The sequence below is a fragment of the Gopherus flavomarginatus genome, chromosome 2 (genome assembly GCF_025201925.1).
Source record: "Gopherus flavomarginatus isolate rGopFla2 chromosome 2, rGopFla2.mat.asm, whole genome shotgun sequence".
Lineage (NCBI taxonomy): Eukaryota > Metazoa > Chordata > Testudines > Testudinidae > Gopherus > Gopherus flavomarginatus.
The window spans coordinates 113,006,389-113,025,994 of NC_066618.1; the positions used below are offsets into that span (position 1 = coordinate 113,006,389).

The following is a 19,606-nucleotide window of genomic DNA, read 5'->3' on the forward strand; positions in this document are numbered from 1 at the left end:
AAACGATATGGACAACCTTGAAAACCTAATAGAAATGGGATGAAATTTAATAGTGCAAAGTCAGGTGCTTAGGGATTAACAAGAATTTTTGCTATAAACTGGAGATTTACCAGTTGCAAGTGACAGAGGAGGAGAAAGACCTGGGTGTGTTGATCACAGGATGACTGAACCACCATTGTGATGTGGCCCTGAAAAAGGCTAATGCAACCCTAAAATGCATTAGGCCAGGTATTTCCAGTGGAGATAGGGAAGTGTTGCCATCACTATACAAGGCACCGATGAGACCTGTGAAAATACTGGCACGGTGAAATACTGTTTCCAACTCTGATCTCCCATGTTTACGAAAGATTAAATCAAACCAGAACAGGTGCAGAGAAAGGCTACTAGGATGATCAGAGGAATGAAGAACTTGCCTTATGAGAGTAGACTTAAGGAGTTTGGCTTGGTTAGTCTAACAAAATGAAGGCTATGGCGAGATATGATTGTTCTTTATAAATATATCAGAGGGATAACAAAGGGAGAAAGAGGATGTATTGAAACAGTTTAAGTTTTTGAAAGACTGAGCTTTATAAATATATTCTAGGGATGATGAGGTTGCCTGCAATGGCATATCACCCATAAAAGTAGAGCCTTGTGCGGATACCCGGTCCGTGGATATTCGCAGACTTTCCAGGACTCTGCATACATGTTTGCTATTAACAAATATATCCAGTAGCCAGAGATGGGACACTAGATGGGGAGGGCTCTAGAATTACTACACAAAATTCTTCCCCAGGTGCCTGACTCGTTGGTATTACCCATATGCTCAAGGTTTGACTAACTACCACATTTGGGGTTAGAAAGAAATTTTCCTATAGGTCAGATTGGCAGAGACCCTGAGGTTTTTTGGTTCTCTCTGCAGCATGGGGAACAGGTCACTTGATGGTTTGAACTAGAGTAATTGGAAGAGTCTCTGTAACTTGACATCTTTAAATCAAGGTTTGAGAACTTCAGTAACTCTGCCAGAGTAGGTGAGTGAGGTTCAGTGCCCTGCAATGTGCAATCTAGATGATTATGAGGGTCTCTTCTGGCCTCAAAGAAAGACTATGAGAACTGGCCTAGCTAGACAGTTTTTTTCAAGTTAAAATGCCTGATGAGAAAAGACAGATGGAAATTTACTATTATGAGAATTTCCAGCAACTAGTAAGCATGTGCCTTAACGAAGTTGCTATGTGATTCACGCAACTAAGCACAAATAGCGTAGTACGAAAATTCAGAAAAGACGTTACTCACTTTTGTAACTGTTGTTCTTCGAGATGTGTTGCTCATATCCACTCCAGTTAGGTGTGCGCACGCGCCACGTGCACGTTCGTCGGAAGATTTTTACCCCAGTAACACTCAGTGGGTCGGCTGGGTCGCCTCCTTGGAGTGGTGCCACCATGGCGCCGGATATATACCCCTGCTGACCCAACTGCTCCTCAGTTCCTTCTTGCCAGCTACTCCAACAGTGGGGAAGGAGGGTGGGTTTGGAATGGATATGAGCAACGTATCTCGAAGAACAACAGTTACAAAGGTGAGTAACCGTCTTTTCTTCGAGTGCTTGCTCATATCTATTCCAGCTAGGTGAGTCCCAAGCCTTATCTAGGCGGTGGGGTCGGAGTGAAATGTGGCAGAGTGTAATACTGCGGAGCCAAAGGCTGCGTCATCTCTGGACTGCTGAACCAGAGCATAGTGAGAGGTGAAGGTATGGACCGAGGACCAGGTAGCTGCGCGATATATCTCGTGGATGGGCACGTGAGCCAGGAAGGCAGCAGATGAAGCGTGAGCCCTGAGAGAGAGTGTGCAGTGACGTGGCTCGAGGGGACATGAGCCAAGTCGTAACAGGTGTGGATGCATGATGTCACCCAGGATGAAATCCTTTGTGAGGAAACAGGCAGGCCCTTCATACGCTCTGCCACCACGACAAAGAGTTGGGGTGTTCTGCGGAAGGACTTTGTCCGCTCGATATAAAAAACGAATGCTCTACGGATGTCTAGGGAGTGCAATTGTTGCTCCCTGGGTGATGAATGTGGCTTCGGGAAGAAGACTGGAAGGAAGATCTCCTGGCTAACACGGAAGGCCGATAGCACTTTGGGGAGAAAGGCCAGATGTGGTCACAACTGCACCTTGTCCTTGTGGAACACAGTATATGGAGGGCCCGTGGTGAGAGCCCGAAGCTCGGAAACTCGTCTTGCTGATGTGATGGCCACGAGGAAAGCGGTTTTCCAGGACAGGTATAGAAGGGAGCAAGTTGCTAACGGCTCGAATGGGGCCGACATAAGTCTGGTAAGAACCAGGTTGAGGCGGGGCGGCATACCTGGGGGTATAGCCGCTCCAAGCCCTTGAGGAATTGAGATACTACAGGATGTGAAAACACTGAGCGGCCATTCTCCCTTGGGTGGAAGGTAGAGATGGCCGCCAAGTGTACCCTCAACGATGATACCGCTAGGCCCTGCTGTTTAAGAGACCAGCAGTAGTCCAAGATGGTGGGGATCGAGACCTCAGCGGGAAGAACGTTCTGCTCTCCGCACCAGCATGAGAAACGCTTCCACTTGGCCAGATATGTTGATCTACTGGAAGGCTTCCTGCTACCCAAGAGTACTTGTTGCACTAGGGCAGAGCAACGCAACACAGATTGGGTCAACCACTAAGGAGCCATGCCGTGAGATGGTGGGACTGTAGGTCTGGGTGGTGAAGTTTGCCGTGGTCCTGAGTTATCAGGTCCAGGTGAAGAGGTAGAGGGATGGGGTTGGCTACTGACAGGTCGAGCAATATGGTGTACCAGTGCTGCCTGGGCCACGCTGGAGCGATCACGATCAAGCAGGCTCTGTCCCTGTGTACTTTCAGCAGGACCCTGTGAACGAGCGGGAATGGTGGAAAAGCATACAGCAAGTGAATCGTCCACGGTATCAGGAAAGCGGCTGCTATCAAACCCTGGGAGAGGCCTTGAAAGGAACAGAATATCTGGCATTTCCTGTTCTCATGGGACGTGAAGAGGTCTACACAGGGAAATCCCCACTTCCAGAAGACCAAAAGAATAATGTCCAGGAGAAGCGTCCAGGAGAAGCGACCACTCGTGAGAAAGGAAGGATCTGCTGAGGCAATTCACCAGAGTGTTTCGAACCCCTGGGAGAAAGGACACTATGAGGTCTATAGAGTGGGCTGTACAAAAGTTCCAGAGTCATATGGCTTCCTGACAAAGGGTCGAGGACCTTGTCCCGCCCTGTTTGTTTATATAGTACATGGCTGTTGTGTTGTCTGTGAATATTGACACACAACGGCCTTGCAAGTGCTGCTGAAACGCCTGGCACACAAGTCGGACTGCTCTCAGCTCCCGGACATTGATGTGCAAGGCCAGCTCCTGAGATGACCAAAGGTCTTGAGTGCGTAGATGTCCAAGGTGAGCACCCCAGCCGAGAGATGACGCGTCCGTCGTCAGGGACATAGAGGGCTAGGGCGGATGGAATGGCAGCCCTGCACACACCAGGGAGGGGGTCAGCCACCATTCGAAGGAGCCTAGGATGCTCGGGGGAATGGTGACTATCATGTCTATGGAATCTCTGCCTGGTCAGTACAGTAAGTTGAGCCACGATTGGAGGGGACGGAGGTGCAGTCTGGTATGTTTTGTCACAAACGTGCAGGCCGCCATGTGACCCAGGAGACCGAGGCAAGTGCGAACCAAAGTCAACGGAACAGCTTGCAGGCTCTGGATGATGGCCACCATTGCCTGGAACCAGGGCAGCGATAAGCAGGCTCTGCGAGATTGGAGTCCAGGGTGGCACCAATAAAGTCTATCCTCTGAGTGGGAATCAGAGTGGATTTTTCCACACTGATCATCAGGCCTAGATGCAGGAAAAGGCCCTTCACAATGCCGACGTGATGGGTGACTTGTGCCTCGGAGGTCCCTCGGATGAGCCAGTCGTCTAGATACGGAAAAACGTGTATCCAACGGCGGCGGAGGTGGGCAGTGACTACAGCCATGCATTTTGTAAATACTCTTGGGGCTGCAGAGAGGCCGAACGGTAGGACTGCGAACTGAAAATGTTGGCGGTTGGCTACGAACTGGAGGTACCTCCTGTGAGGAGGGTAGATGGCTTTGTCAAAATACGCATCTTTCATGTTGAGGGCGGCATACCAGTCTCCGGGATCCAGGGATGGGATGATGGTCCCCAGGGATACCATGCGGAACTTCAACTTTATCAATAATTTGTTGAGTTCCCACAGATCCAGGATAGGTCTGAGACCCCCCTTTGCCTTGGGGATTAGGAAGTAGCAGGAGTAAAACCCCGCGCCCCTTTCGTGTTTTGGCACCTCCTCTATTGCTCCTTTGGCAAGGAGCATCTGCACCTCCTGAAGGAGGAACTGCTCATGAGAAGGGTCCCTGAAGAGGGACGAGGAAGGGGAATGGAAGGGGGGGGGCATGAAATAAATTGGAGTTGGTACCCAAATTCCAGCGTGCGTAAGACCCAGCGATCTAACATTAGCTGGGACCACGCAGGGAGGAAAAGGGAGAGGCGGTTGGAAAAAGGAGGGAACAGAGCCTTTAACGAAACTGGTACATCGTCCTCAGGCACACCTTCAAAAGGTGGGTTTTGGCCCTGTGGGTGGTTTGGAGGGACCTTGGTTCTGGCCCCCTTGGGTGCCTGACTGCCTCCGACGACTAGTTCTACCCCCGTCTTCTGGCAAAGTCCTGTCTCTGTCTGGGCTGAGGGTAAGAACGGTGTGGCTGGGGGCGGAAGGGCCTGCATTGAGTCACTGGCGTGCATGTCTAATGAGCACATAATGACCCTGTTATCTTTTAGGCTTTGCAGCCTAGGGTCTGTTTTTTCTGAGAAAAGGCCTTGCCCTTCAAAGGGGAGGTCCTGGATTGTATGCTGGAGCTCTGGGGGAAGGCCTGAGACTTGCAGCCATGAGATATGTCTCATAGTAACTCCGGAGGCTAGGGTCCGCTGCGTCCAAGGAAGCCTGGAGGGAAGTTCTAGCCACCTTTTTTCCTTCGTCCAGGAGGGCCGCAAACTCCTGCCGGGAGTACTGCGGGAGCAACTCCTTAAACTTGTCCGCCGCCGCCCAAGTATTATAGTTATAGCAGGTAAGGAGGGCTTGCTGATTAGCCACGCGGAGTTGGAGCGCCCCTGTAGAGTAGACTTTGCGTCTCAGTAAGTCCATGTGCCTCGCATCCTTTGATTTCGGGGCTGGGGCCTGCTGGCCATGGCATTCTCTCTTGTTGACCGACTGGACAACGAGGGAGCAGGGAGAACGATGGACATATAAGTATTCATAGCCCTTGGAGGGCTCCACATATTTACGTTCCACTCCCCGGGCAGCAGGTGGGATAGAGGCCAGAGACTGACAGATCGTATTGCCATTGGCCTGGATCGTCCGGATAAAGGGGAGGGCCACTCTCGTGGGAGCATCAGATGATAAAATGTCCACCACTAGGGTCCTCTACCTCCGGGACCTCCTCAACTTGCAAGCTCACATTTAGTGCCACACGCCTGAGGTGGTCCTGGTGGACCCTCAGGTCAACTGGCGGAGGGCTTACAGATGATGTTCCGGCTACCGCCTCGTCAGGGGAAGAGGATGAGGAGAGACTAGGGACAAGCGGCTCAGTTGAGGCCTCTTCTTGGTGACCAGCCTCTGTCTTGCTTAGGATCTGGGAGTCTTGGGGCCGGACCAGCACTTCCTCCGAAGTAGGAGGAGGAGGGCGACTTATAGTGGCTTCCGGCACCCAGTGCTCCGATGTGGCAGAGCGAGATGGGCCTGGATGTGCACCTTGGGCCTGATGATATGCCCAAGGTGTCCAGAATGCCCACTGGTGTGGGCCATGATCTTGGGCCTGGGGCTCGTGGAATATCCTAGCGGGCACATCGGAGTCTCTGTCCTGGGTGTACGAACTGTTGCCTGCGAAGACACGGACGGGTGCCGGGACGGCCAGGGAGGAGCTGAAATACCCTGGGAAGAGTCCTCCTCTCTCGCCGTTGCTGATCTCCTCGGCACTGGGGATCGGTACCTGGAGCCATACCGGTACCGAGAACGAGACCGGGACCTGCATGGTGCCAGGAGGTCGACCTGGATCTCGAAGGTCTGCGTCGGGAACGGCTGTGAGAGTCCCGGTGCCGGAAGCTGGAGCAGTACTGAGAGTACCGAGCCAGAGGCCGGGACGTCAATCTATGCCGTGAGTACGATCGGTACCGACGAGGCGAGTGGTGCCAGGACTGCGAGCAGCGTTGGGACCGTGATCGTCGATGGGACTGCGAATGGCGCTGGGACCTGGATCGTGATAGGTGTCGATCTGCCGGGTCGACTGAAGGCGGTCTCATTAGGGCTGGCTTGCCTATCGAGCGTAATACCCGCACCAGCGGTGCCAGGGGTTGAGACAGGACAGACTCCATCATAGCTATAAGGTCCCTGGCTGTGGAGAATGTCTCCGGTGTAGAGGGGACCATAAGCTCAACCACAGGCCTCAGTGGGAAGCTCTCAGGGACCGGAGTCAACGGTACCGCAGCAGACGGTGCTGCGGCAGGTGTAGGTGCTGGGTGGTCCAAACGAGGCTGCGTCTGCGGCGCAGAGGGCACAGAGGTAGTGGAGGACTTTGACCTCCTCAGTTTCGGGGAGAGAGATCGGTGCCGAGCAGGTCTCTGCATTGGAGATGGCCGGTACCATGGTGTCTTAGCAGTGCCGGCATGGCGCTTCTAGCAGAGTGCTCAGCGCTCGGTGCCAAGGGTGGAGGGTTCAGAGCTGCCTCCATGAGGAGATTCTTTAGGCGAAAGTCTCTCTCTTTCTTCGTCCTCGGCTTAAATGCCTTGCAAATACAGTACTTATCTGCAATGTGCGATTCCCCGAGGCACTTGAGACAGGAGTCGTGGGGATCTCCTGCAGGCATCGGCTTGTGGCAAGCTGAGCAAGCTTTGAATCCCAGTGAACCGGGCATGGGCCCTGGCACCGGCTGTGGGGAAGGGGCTAATGCCCAAACCCCGCTTAACTATATACACTAATTATCTAAAGAACTATCAAACTAACTGTAATTATATAAATTCCAACTATATACAACAAAGATATCGAAGAAACTATGAGTAGCTAGGGAAGTGGAGGACAGCTAAGCCGCGCTCCACTGTTCCAACGACCAATATGGGTGGTAAGAAGGAACCGAGGAGAGGTTGGTTTGGCAGGGGTATATATCTGGCGCCATCATGGCACCACTCCGGGGGGCGACCCAGCCGACCCACCGAGTGCTGCTGGGGTAAAAATCTTCCGACGAACGTGCACGCAGCGCGCGCACACCTACCTGGAATAGATATGAGCAAGCACTCGAACTGTGAAACTCTTTTTTCTAGTGTAGGATGGCAAGCTAAATTTTACTTCCAACCAACATTTTAAAAATTCAGCAAATTAAAATATCTTAAGTGGGAATGAAATCAGCCAGCAAGCAGATATCCAATATTTTTATCACCTTTGTCCTTTTATGAGAAGTATTAATGGAGAACTGCTGAGAAAGGAACAACTTCCCCACAAGCCCTCAGCAGTTAAAAGAGTCCAGAAGAGGAATCTGAAGACGTGCAAAGCAAAGTAAGAATGAAGGACTGTCATCTAGACCACAGAACACAGTGAAAACACAAGTCAAATTAAATTGGATCTATTAAAATAAACTAATCAAGCTGGTACATTTGGGGAATGATAATTTCACACACACTGAATGTGATGAAGATAACAAGAAGTCAGTAATGCCTAAAAGGGATCCAATATGAGTGTCAAAACGAGAAGAGCTTTGAAGGCAATTAGCGCCAATAAAAATCCCAATCAGATTTCAGGTCTTACATCATGGCCTACCAAGATGTTTATCTTCACTGTAACAGGCTGGATTCTACCTAAAATATTGCACACATTCTTGGTAAAGCAAATCCAGGCCAACATCAAGAAGCTGAAAGGAACTAAGTAGGATTAGTAAAATGATAAAAGATCAAGAATAAGAAAACTACATCTGTACAGTCTGACTAAACAATAACTAAGGAAATAACTATTTCAAATGTGTAGGACCACTGAGGAAGGCACTGGCTTCAGTTGGCTCAAGGGAGTAAAATGAGTAATGTTACGAAATAAAGCAAAGGTAACTTTAAAGTGAATAGGAGGTCAAATGTATTAACAGTGAGAACTATTTCCCTAAGGAAGTTAAATTATTCTCTTAGTATTCTAAAAGTTCACTGGACAAACACTCTTTGGGATACAGAGAAAATAATTACAGTTGCCCCATAATTTCCTCTGAATAACCTGTACTATAAATCATTGTAAAACATATATTTATAATATAGGTTTTACATTTTATACATTATAAAATAGAATGTAACATAATACCAATACACCTCTACCCTGATATAACGTGACTCGATATAACAAATTCGGATATAATGTGGTAAAGCAGTGCTCTGGGGGTGCGGGGCTGCATACTCCGGTGGACCAAAACAAGTTCGATATAACGCGGTTTCACCTATAATGCGGTAAGATTTTTTTGGCTCCTGAGGACAGCGTTATATTGAGGCAGAGGTGCATCAAGCTACAAAGTTGTTTTGAAAGCAAAAATCCCAACATTTAGTTCTGCACATGTCAAAATTGGATGTTGGAACTTTTCCCCATTTTTTTTAAAATGAAACAAAATTTTCACAAAAGCTACAAGATTTTGCTAAGCATTTTGATTTAAATGGAACGGCATTCTTTGAGGGAAAATGGTCCCATCAACATTTTTCAGTTCCAGTTATAACTTCTGATCTTGTCATTCATTTGAGAAAATTTTTACACAGTAGGTTAACTACTGTAGGTGGTAATGTTTCTACCCTTTAGTGCAATGCCTGGATGTTGGGGATGGGGTGGGGTGGGAGGGAAGTGTCATGAAAGCTTAGAATTTGCCATTTGTTGCATTACACAACAGGTCCAGACAGATCCTTGAAGTGTGTGATCTGCAATTCGTCATTTTAAGGGACTGGGATTTTTGACAACTTGCGTTCTTCACATTTGAAGTCAACCTTATGCAAGTTTCTGAGTAGAAGCGGTGGTGCTTTATTAGGCTCTGCCAAAAATTCTTGGCAGATGTTTTTAGACTATTCAACCGCTTATCACTGACAATTTCTTCCCAAACCAGTTATACATACATGTACTCAGTAACTACTTACATGCCAAGTTTCAAAATTAAACCTCTTTTTGGTTGTTTATATCCTCATAATACTCAAAAGCAGTTGAAGATTTTGCTTACCCATCAAAAAAATCATATTGGACAAGAAATCAAGCAAGTAAAGTTTCATCCCAAGTCAATGCTATAGAAAATTGAGTGTGAAAATAAAGGAAATACAATGGTAATTGATCTTCAAACTCAACTATGAACTGTAACTAAGTGCTGTGGCAAGGTGGGTGAGATCTTTTATTGGATCAACTTCTACTGGTGAGAGACAAGCTTCTGAACCACAGAGAGTTCTTCTTCAGGTCTGGGAGAAATTCCCAGCACCACAGGAAAATGCAAGGTGGAACAGACTGTTTAAGGTAAGTACTTAGCACATATCGTAAGGCAGTGGTTTTCACACTTGTTTCCTTGGGACCCAGCTGAAGAAAATTGTTGATGCTCACAAGCCAACAGAGCTGGGGATGAGGGATTTGGGGTATGGGAGAAGGCTCTGGGCTGGGGCAGGGGTGTGGGAATGAGGGCTGCGGGGTGGGGCCAGGAATAAGGGATTCATGGTGTGGGAGGGGGCTCTGAGCTGGGGGAGGGGGTCAGGGCTCTGGGTGCAGGCTCTGGAGTGGGGCCAGGGATGAGGGGTTTGGGGTGCAGCAGGAGCTCCGGGCTTGCGGGGGGCCAGGGCTGGGGCTAAGGGCTGGAGTGCAGGAGGGTCAGGGCTCTAGGGTGGGGCCGGGAATGAGGGGTTTGGGGTGCAGGAAGGGGTTCCAGGTTTGGGAGGTTCACCACTGGGACAGGGGATTGGGGCATGGGGTTGAGGCGCAGACACACCTCTGGTGGCTCCCTGTCGGCAGTGCAGCCAAAGTGCAGAGGCAGGCTTCCCATCTGTCCCGGCACTGCGGACCATGCTGCGCCCCAGAAGCAGCCAGCAGCAGGTCCGGCTCTTAGGCAGAGGTGTGCAAGTGGCTACGCATGACTCTCCCACAGGCACCGCCCCCCCAGTTCCCATTGGCTGTGTGGAGCCAGTGTTCAGGGCGAGGGCAGCGCATGGAGCCCTGTGACCCCTGTGCCTAGAAGCCGGACCCGCTGCTGGACGCTTCTGGGGCGCAGTGCAGTGTTGAAACAGCTAGGCATTAGCCTGCCTTAGCTGGGCAGCACCACCAACAGGACTTTTAACATCCCAGTCGGTGGTGCTGACCAGAGCGATCCAGTGCCTGACATGCCGCAACCCAGTACTGGGTTGTGACCTGAAGTTTGAAAAATGCTGTTCCAAGGGACCATTCAAGTTAGGTCAACTATAGAGTGATCACATTCTATCAGTCCTCATTACCAAAGGAAACCTGCCCAACATTTTCAAAAGATGAGCCTCGGAACAAATTAATTACTCTACTAGGTACCAAAAATCATGGACCTAAAGGACACTGGATTTATGGCTTATTACAACAATCTCTAATCCACTAACCCCCTATTTTTGACCTATGTCTGCAGAGGTGTTAACATTCAACGTTGAATGGTCCCTTAGGATATACGCTAAGTATTTATGTTAATCTGTTCCACCTTGCATTTTGCTTTGAGGCTGGGAGCTTCTGTCCCAGACCTGAAGAAGAGCTGTGCTTAACTCAAAAGCTTGTCTGGCTCACTAGCAGAAGTTGGTCCAATCTTTAGCAAGGGAAAGTGGCAAGGCCTGAGGAATAACAGCAAATTGTTAGTGTATGAGAGAAGTGTAAATGACCCTAAATAAAAAAAAGTGAAACTGGCTGTACACAAAATGCTGTCTAAATCAGAAAGTAAACAAATCTAAAGGCCAAGCACGTTTATTCTCTTTTACTCCTAGTAAACTTGTGCATAACTTACAATTATAGTGGGAAAAGAGAATTCAGAGTAACACTTTTTCAAATTGATGCTGTCTATTCAAATTGTGCTTTTCATAATCAACTTCACAGCACCTGCCTCCTCTAACTGAACTAATCTTTTGGAGATTACTGTGTATTGGAGAAAGGGCTATGAAGGATCAATATATTTTTGGAACAGAGGAACATTTTCCCCTTTTGTCCTGTTGAAGGGGAATTAGTTCATCTCAAAGAGTCCTTCCAAATATATACTTAGAAATTAGTCTTTTGAAAGATGTTTTATTGTTGCAGTAATCCTGTTACGGATAAATGAATCATTAAATCAATAGTGAAGACATCTAGTGGAGGATGAATACAGACACTCCTCACCTCAACAGCTATCCATTCTGATGAAGTAATCAAAATTAAGCTTATTCCATCCTTTTGGGTCAGAAGTTTTCACATACAGAATCTTCTGTCTGAAGAACAGACTTGAATTTAGGCTTTATGTTGAGAGAGGAATGAAAAAATTGGGTTGAAATTCTAACTGTAAAAGGATAATTCTAATCAGCAGGGAAGCAGATATGAGTATAACGAAAATGTATCCCTGATGTACTAATTAAATGCTTATAGAGGAGGTTTTCTGCTACCTTTGTCTAAACTATTGACAGCTGACCTGAGGCACCATGGCCTTGAAGTGACAGAGAGGGATGTCTTCAAATGAAGTCCATGATGCCAAAGTACTCGACTCTGTAGGTGTTACGAATTTTCCCTTCGCTCTGAGACACACACTAGAAACAGACAAGTCTTACTGCAGCAGTGTGAGCTGTGTTATGTTTTGAATACTTTACACCTTAATTACTGACCTTTTCTGAAGATTTACAGCCATCTGGATGGTATGCTAGCATTGGAGGTGGTATGCAATATGACTGGTCTGTTGCATTGTTGTGGAAAGCTGGTAGCAGGAGCCATAAAACGGCAGACAGGGCTAGGCTGCTGTGGCATACACATAGGAGGGGATTTCTATCCACAAGGCCTTTAGACTGCCCTAGAGGAAGAACAGAAATGAAGTTAAGCTCCACATTCTAATTTTCTAGATCTCCTAACACAGTTTAACATCTCACAATTCCAAAGCTCTGAGGAAGAGAGGACAGAGCCTACAACTGCTGTTGGATGGAAGCAGTGAATTGAATCTATATGAAATGTTAGATCTAGACTCAGGAGTGGGAAGAGTCAGCTGTCACTAGAACTTTTAATCCCTTATCATTGTTATTGTAACTGGAGGTTTGAGTGTTCTGCTAAATTGACAGTTGCCTATTTACGACAGTTTTATTTAAGTCCACCTCTCCATCCAGCCAAGATATAACACAGGGTGGCCAACCTGTGGCTCCAGAGCCACATGTGGCTCTTCAGAAGTTAACATGCAGTTCCTTGTATAGGAACCAACTCCAAGACTGGAGCTACAAGTGCCAGCTTTCCAATGTGCCGGGGGGTGTTCACTGCTCAATCTCTGGCTCTGCCACAAGCCCTGCCCCCACTCCACCCCTGAGCCTGCCATGCCCTTGCTCCTCCCCCTCCCCCCAGAGCCTCCTGCATGCCACGAAACAACTGATTGGAAGGTGTGGGAGAGGGAAGCGCGGATTGGCAGGGCTTCTGGTGGGTGGGAGGTGCTGGGAAGCTGATGGGGGGCTGCTGATGTATTACTGCGGCTCTTTGGCAATGTACATTCGTAAATTCTGGCTCCTTCTCAGGATCAGGTTGGCCACCCTGATATAATACACACCAGTTAACTTTGTAACAACTGTGTTAACTGGCTGAGAAACGGTTTATCCATTTTCATAAGTTCAACTTTCCAAAAGAGTTGTCTTTTGGGATGAAATTTCCCATACTTGGTCTAATCTAGTCTACTTAGTCTAGAAAATTCAATTTTTTCCAGTAATGTAGCACATTTAAGCTATTTTTTAATTTTGGACAACTTCTCTAATTTAAAAATATTTTAAAAGATTATAAAAAAACTACTGAAAAAGCAGCTGAAATATTACATTGATATGGGTATAGTGTTCAATAAGAACAAATGCCTTTATGTGACTGTGGAGGAGAGTTTAATAGTGACAATTGTTTGCAAATTGAAAAAAAATATTCTAAATCTAAACAGATAACACTTGTAAAGATTTTAGCAGATCTTAATGAAGCCCCACCACCTCTGGGATCTCTGCATGTTTTCCTTGCCCAACCAGATACATACAGGTGCTGCTGATGAGGAAATTAATATAAAAGAAATAGTAAATTCCTGAATAAACTATACAGAAAAATTCTCCATAAAACTGCCTTAACAGCAGACAGTAAAATGTTGACGGTGTAAAAGATCATGGAACCAGTCTTTTTTGATGCAATATTAACTAGTCCACAATTGCCATATTTTCTATTACAAGCCCATTAAATTTCTCATAACATATGCTGTAAAAGGTGATTGATAGTCTGGTATATTTTTTCTGTATTCTATTGTTCGTCTAGATAATACACAAACATGTAATAAATGGGAAAGAAGGAAAGACTGATAGCAATGAGTACAAATCAGCAGTAAGGAAGTGCAGACAACTGATATGGGAAACAAAGTTATCAGTGAGGGGAAAAAAGGGCCCAGTAGGATTAACAACCAGAAGAACATATTCCTTAACTATATCAGACAAAAAGCAAATCCTAGCAATGCTATAGGTATGATAGTAGACAAGGATGATAGAATTATGAATCATGATTCAGGAAAGGCAGACATATTAAATAAATATTTCTGTTCTGCATTCCAAAAACAGCAAGGTGATATATTCATGTTATCTTTATTAAATACTTTTTATTCCATCATTAAAGATAAAAAAATTAATATCTGCAGGACTTGATAGCTTACACCACAGCGCATTAACAGAATTAGCTTAAGAGATCCTGGATTTTTAACAAGTCTTAGGACAATGGGAAAGTTTGAGGACGAGGAAAACCTAATGCTGTGTCTACATCTAAAAATGGTACATAAAATAATCCAAGAAATCATAGGTCAATGAGCCTGACATCATTCATGGGCAAAGTCATGGAAAAAGCTGATTGGGATGCATGTAGTCAAGAATTAAAAGATAGTTGCATAATTAAAGCCAGTTGACCCATTTCCCATAAAACCATGTTTAGTCAAACAAATCTGATATAGTTTTTGTTGATATTATAAACTAGGTTATTGAAATTTATAGATTTGGTTGATAAAAGCAACTGCATTGACATAATTACTTAGGCTTCTGTAAGGGATCTGACTTAGTCCCCACATGACATTCCAATAAAATAGCACTATACACAAAAAATTAATGCAGCCCATGTTAAACTGATTAAAAACTAGTTAATTGATAGATCACAAAAATAACTAAAATGGGGAATCACCATCCTACGGAGATGTTTCTAAGGGGTACTGCCATATCTGCTCTCAGCCAAATGCTATTCAACAGCTCTCTCAATGATCTGGAAGAAAATATAAAAGAAAACTGGTAGAGTAGTAAATAATGAAGGGGGGACAGGTCAGTTACACAGACTTCTTAGCGAATGAGTAATGTGTCTAAGATGGCACGTGACCAGGATTCATCACCGAATTTGGTCCGCTGGTTGGATCATTAGCTTCCTCTGCTTGGGCCAGTTACTGACCTGGACTGCTTAGTAAGGTGTGCTCATTTGAGCAACACACACATTTTACTACAGCCACATGCAAGATCATACATATAGGAATAAAAAACGTAGGTCACTCCTACAGATCGAGGGACTGTATTCTAGAAGGAAGCAACTCTGAAAAAGTCTTACACGTCATGGAACAGAACTATAAGCTCCCAATACAATGCTGTATTTAAGAGTACAACTGCAATCCTTAGCTATAGAAAAAGGAGGTTATCAAGTAAGAGTAGAGAGATGGTATTACCTCTACATATAGCATGACAGAGCACTGTACCTAATTCTAGTGTCCATACTTCAAAAAGAATCTTGAAGAATTGGTAACTTCAGAAGAGAGCTAACAGAGCAATTAGAGATCTGGAAAATACACCGTACCTTGCCACAAGAGGCTAAAATACAATACCGAGTTCATCAAAGAGAAAATTAGGATGTAACTTGATCACTGCCTACAAGTATATACACAGAGGAACATATTTGAGAGTACATAGCTCTAACGTATAAAGACAGAAAAAAAGGTATAACAAGATCCAATGGTTGGAAGCCAAGGTTAGCAAATTCAGACTAAAAATGAAGCTGAAAGTTTTAATAGTAGGAGTAATCAACCACTGGATCAACTTACCTAGGGATATAGTGGATTCTTCATCACTTGCAGTCTTTAAACCAACATGCATATCTTTCTATTAGATACTATTGCACCAAAAGAAGGTTAGAGTTGACACGAAGTATTGGCTGAGGTTCTCTGACCGGTGTTATGTAGGTCAAACTAGAAGATCAAGGTCTCTTCTGACCTTAAAATCTACTAATCTATATATGCTCCTCACAGAAGGGACAGTATCTATGTTTTGTGCAGTTATGTGTATTAAAATACAAGCTGTGCAACATGACACTAAAATTTCTGTTGAAATTTTCACACTGAGGCATGTTTTAACTGTGCATCTAACACATTTATTTAAGCCATTAATATAATTTAGCATTTAGAACATGTATGTCACCATTTAAATAGGTCTGTTAATACATACTGCCATTCTTAGAAAACGGGACATCATGATAAGTGACATTCAGATTTAGGTTTACATTGATCCTCAAACAGCAACAGCCTGAAACTGCTCACTGCAAAATTCTAAGTTAAACTATTTTTGTTAGTTGGTTGCAATTCGAACCACAGGCCTATTTTCATTAGAACTAAGCGCACAGAATGCCCATTGACTTGCAGTGGAGTTGTGGGTGCTCAGCTCTTTTGAAAAATCAGGTCCTAAAAGTTTCTGCTTAGAAAGAAAATTGTCCTATCAGACTATATTATGTAATCAGCCAGATAAGGAAAAAATAAGGAATCAAAGTTTCCCCCTTGCTAGGCTTTTTTAAATTGTGTTGGTTGTACAGGGCTTCTTCTGAAAGATATTTTTTATTAAGTGTTGGATGTTTCATGGTCACGTAATCATTTTAAGATTAACTTAAAAAGTGGTCTTTCAAAGAAATAATTTTGGTTTTATCCTCATGGAATATTTTTAAGTGTTTCACTTACATTTTACTGCTATATCATAGTAAGTTGAAAAGCGACAAAGGTCTGATCATGGTGTATCACTGCGGCCTATCAGTAAAAATGGAAAAGTGCAACATAATAGTTCTAACCCATGAGCTAGCTTGTCTATGTAAGAAAATTCCAAAGGTGGGACTGTTACTGGTGGGAAATGCCAGGCACCCAAATTCTCTACCAAGAATGGTTCTCTGGACATCCATCAGTTCAACTGATCCCAGTTCTGATTCAACTCTGCATTAATGGTAGTTACATCAACATGTAGTGGCAGTGTGCATGTATCCCATTTCAAGGTAAATGTATTGGTGCAAGAAGTCCCCACGCTGAGGTCCAGTACTGCTCAGCCACAGCAGAAATTACCATTCACCTTTCTATACTAAGATGAGAAGATCTCAGTTGGAAATCAGACCCTGAAAACAGCCCTGAACACCACTTAGACATTTTTATAGTGAGCAAATCCACTTGATAGCCTGAATAATGATCCCCCTTTGTTCACTATGCCTCAGACTTGCCTGGATTTGTGAGGAGGGAAATGCTTTCATTGCTCTGAGGGGTTATCTTAGATAACCCCTATTATATTATCTGAGTGTCTCAATCTATAATATACTTAGATTCATAAAACCCCTGTGAGATGGGATGATGGGGAACTGAAACACAGAGACTATCTATAAAACAGAGTAAATACTAAGTGATTTCTTCACAATAGCACAGGAAGTTAAATACCCTCAGTGTTAAAAATTTGTGCCTTATTTCCAATTTGAGCTTACTTGGCTTAAGCTTCCAGCCACTGATTGTTATGCCTTTCTCCACTAAATTAAAGAGCCCTTTAATACCCAGTATTTTCCCTGTGAAAGTACTTACACACTAATCAAATCACCTCCATTTTCTTTTTGATAAGCCAAGCAGATTTAGTTCTTTAAGTCTCTCTTTCATTGTACGACATTTTCTCCAACTCTCAAACAATTTTTGTGGTTCTTTTCCACACTCTCCAATTTTTCCAACATCCTTTTAAATAGTATTGTAATGTATTCATTTTTCTAATATCAGCCTCACTAATGCCACATACAGGAGTAAAATCACCTCCTTACCCTACTCCCTTGTTCCTACATTTGAGGATCACATTACCTCATTTGCCACAGCATCACACAGTGCTCTTTTTGAGTTGCTTGTCCACTGTGACCCCCCCTAGATCCTTTTTAGCACCTTTGCTTTACAAAATATAAAGTTCTCCATTCTGTAGGTATGGGCCGCATTCCTTTTTCCTAAATATATGACTGGATTTGGCTGTATAAATTTTAAGGGGTCTGGTTTATGAAGTGATACACGTTGCTCTGTATGACTACCCTGTAATTTACCTTTCCATCAATCTTTGTGTTGGGCAGAAGAATATGGGTAACTTGCTTCCATGTATATATGGCTGCCTTTATGGACAAGCAATTATAGCTACAATGCAGGGAATATACATCCTTGTGGCTCCATTTTACTTCCATCCACTATTTTCCCTAGCTGTAATAGCCCCACCCCAATGTATCATCCACCACCTACTTCCAGTTTGGTTTAGGCAACTACCCCTTCATACTCTCACCAGTTTAGTCATCATCAGCCCCCCCACCCCCCACACCATCACCACATACCAGGTAGTCAGAGGCAAAATGGTAGAAAATCAGCTAAAATAAAGATACATCAGCACAAATATTCCACAATGTCTTAAAGTATAAAAAGCAAACAATTTAGTGTGAGCACTAAGGAGTTACAACAGTGCAACCAAAGCATTACACATGTACTTGCTGGCCTGTGGTAACCAGAGGTAGTAAACAAAGGCAATAAAATGCACAGTAATTTAAAGCACTGTTTAAAAGTAAAAAAATACAGTACAGTGTCCCTTCTTTACTTTATACAGAGCAGCACAGCAAACAAAAGCATTCCTGGTGCTAAATAGGCATCTTTGGATTAACACTATGCACAACAGTGTAAGATCCCTCTTCAGAAAAATCACAAGTTACATGTAAAAAAATTTTTTTTGGTGATTTATAAGCATCATAAGCTTAAGTTATTGAGGATAAACTTATTAATTTTAAGGCTAGGATATGATATCTTCAACTGTCCTTAAATCTGGCATTACCACCATAATTTTGGGGACAATAGTTATTCTAATTTGGCCTGCACATTACAAGATAATACATATTTCCCTTACAGCCTCCATTAAGAAATGTTTCTTCGTCAGTTCAACAGCAGATGTGGTGGGAGCATCCATTAAACAACCCTGCAGCATAGCTCCCAGGCTGGACTCTAACCTCCTGAACAGAGCCCTTCTCTGCATATTGGGAACCTAGTCAAGTTAGCATCATCCAAGCTCAGTAAGATAGTAATTTTTACTCTATTACAAACTATGCCCTTTATAAATTCCTTCCCTTTTAAAAACTAGTATTCAGATGGTGCTGGATAAGACCTCTGGGAAAAGCTCCTTACCACCTTACTGAGTGCCAGAACTGTTGGAGAATGTGGGAAAGGAACGTGGAAATGCAAAAAAGATACAACTTTTAAACTTGAGGACATTGAGCATCACTGTAACCATATGCATCAGGATTACCGATGCATCTCTGTCATTGGACAGCAACTGAAGAGATAGACCACTTCAGAAGCCCACTGACAACCCTGCACAGTACTTCACAAATCTTGAGGTTTAGTAAAAGTAGGATTAAGGAGAATATGTTCAATGGTCTGTTGACTGAGTCCCAGAGAAGCATAAAGAATTTGTGTATAGAAGGAACAGCATTACTGGGCCATATAGACGCAGGGAAGAGTGTCAGTCCTTCGAGACAATCAGAACACAGAAAACATATATTCTGTTTAACAGCAATAATGTACTATGCCTCATTTTCAGCATGTGCACTGAGTATTCCTGGCATTACCAAGGGTGAGTCATGTATCACATAGGTCGGGGTTGGCAACTTTTCAGAAGTGGTGTGCCGAGTCTTCATTTATTCACTCTAATTTAAGGTTTCACGTGCCAGTAATACATTTTAACGTTTTTAGAAGGTCTATATTATATAACTAAACTATTGTTGTATGTATAGTAAACAAGGTTTTCAAAATGTTTAAGCAGCTTCATTTAAAATTAAATTAAAATGCTGACCTTACACCGCCAGTCTGCTCAGTTTGCTGACAGCCTGGGGTTCTGTTCACCTAGGCTGGCAGCGGGTTGACCAGGGCCAGTGGCTGGGATGCCGGCTAGCAAGGGGTCGGCAGCTGGGACCCCAGACTTCCCAACCGGAGGGGGAAGGGGTGTATGTGTTGGATTCAGGGCAGAGAGCTGGGTGTCTGTGTGTGGGGGGGGTTCAGGACAGAAGGCTGGGTGTGGGGGGGTTCAGG

The 19,606-nt window shown here is 44.7% G+C and overlaps 1 protein-coding gene and 1 long non-coding RNA gene across 4 annotated transcripts in view; both read right to left on the bottom strand.

Annotated features, from left to right (window-relative positions):
* The window catches only part of LOC127043770 (uncharacterized), a 421,859-nt gene that overhangs the window by 347,499 nt on the left and 54,754 nt on the right, over window positions 1–19,606 (bottom strand). The window lies entirely within an intron of this gene.
* The window catches only part of GALNT1 (polypeptide N-acetylgalactosaminyltransferase 1), a 206,742-nt gene that overhangs the window by 143,414 nt on the left and 43,722 nt on the right, over window positions 1–19,606 (bottom strand). For 2 of the 3 annotated variants that reach the window (XM_050937728.1, XM_050937730.1), the window contains exon 2: window positions 11,871–12,052. The gene's annotated coding sequence lies outside the window, so the exon portion shown is untranslated. Of the gene's footprint in view, window positions 1–11,394; window positions 11,484–11,870; window positions 12,053–19,606 lie in introns of all 3 variants that reach the window. The other variant, XM_050937729.1, reaches the window with a different exon arrangement.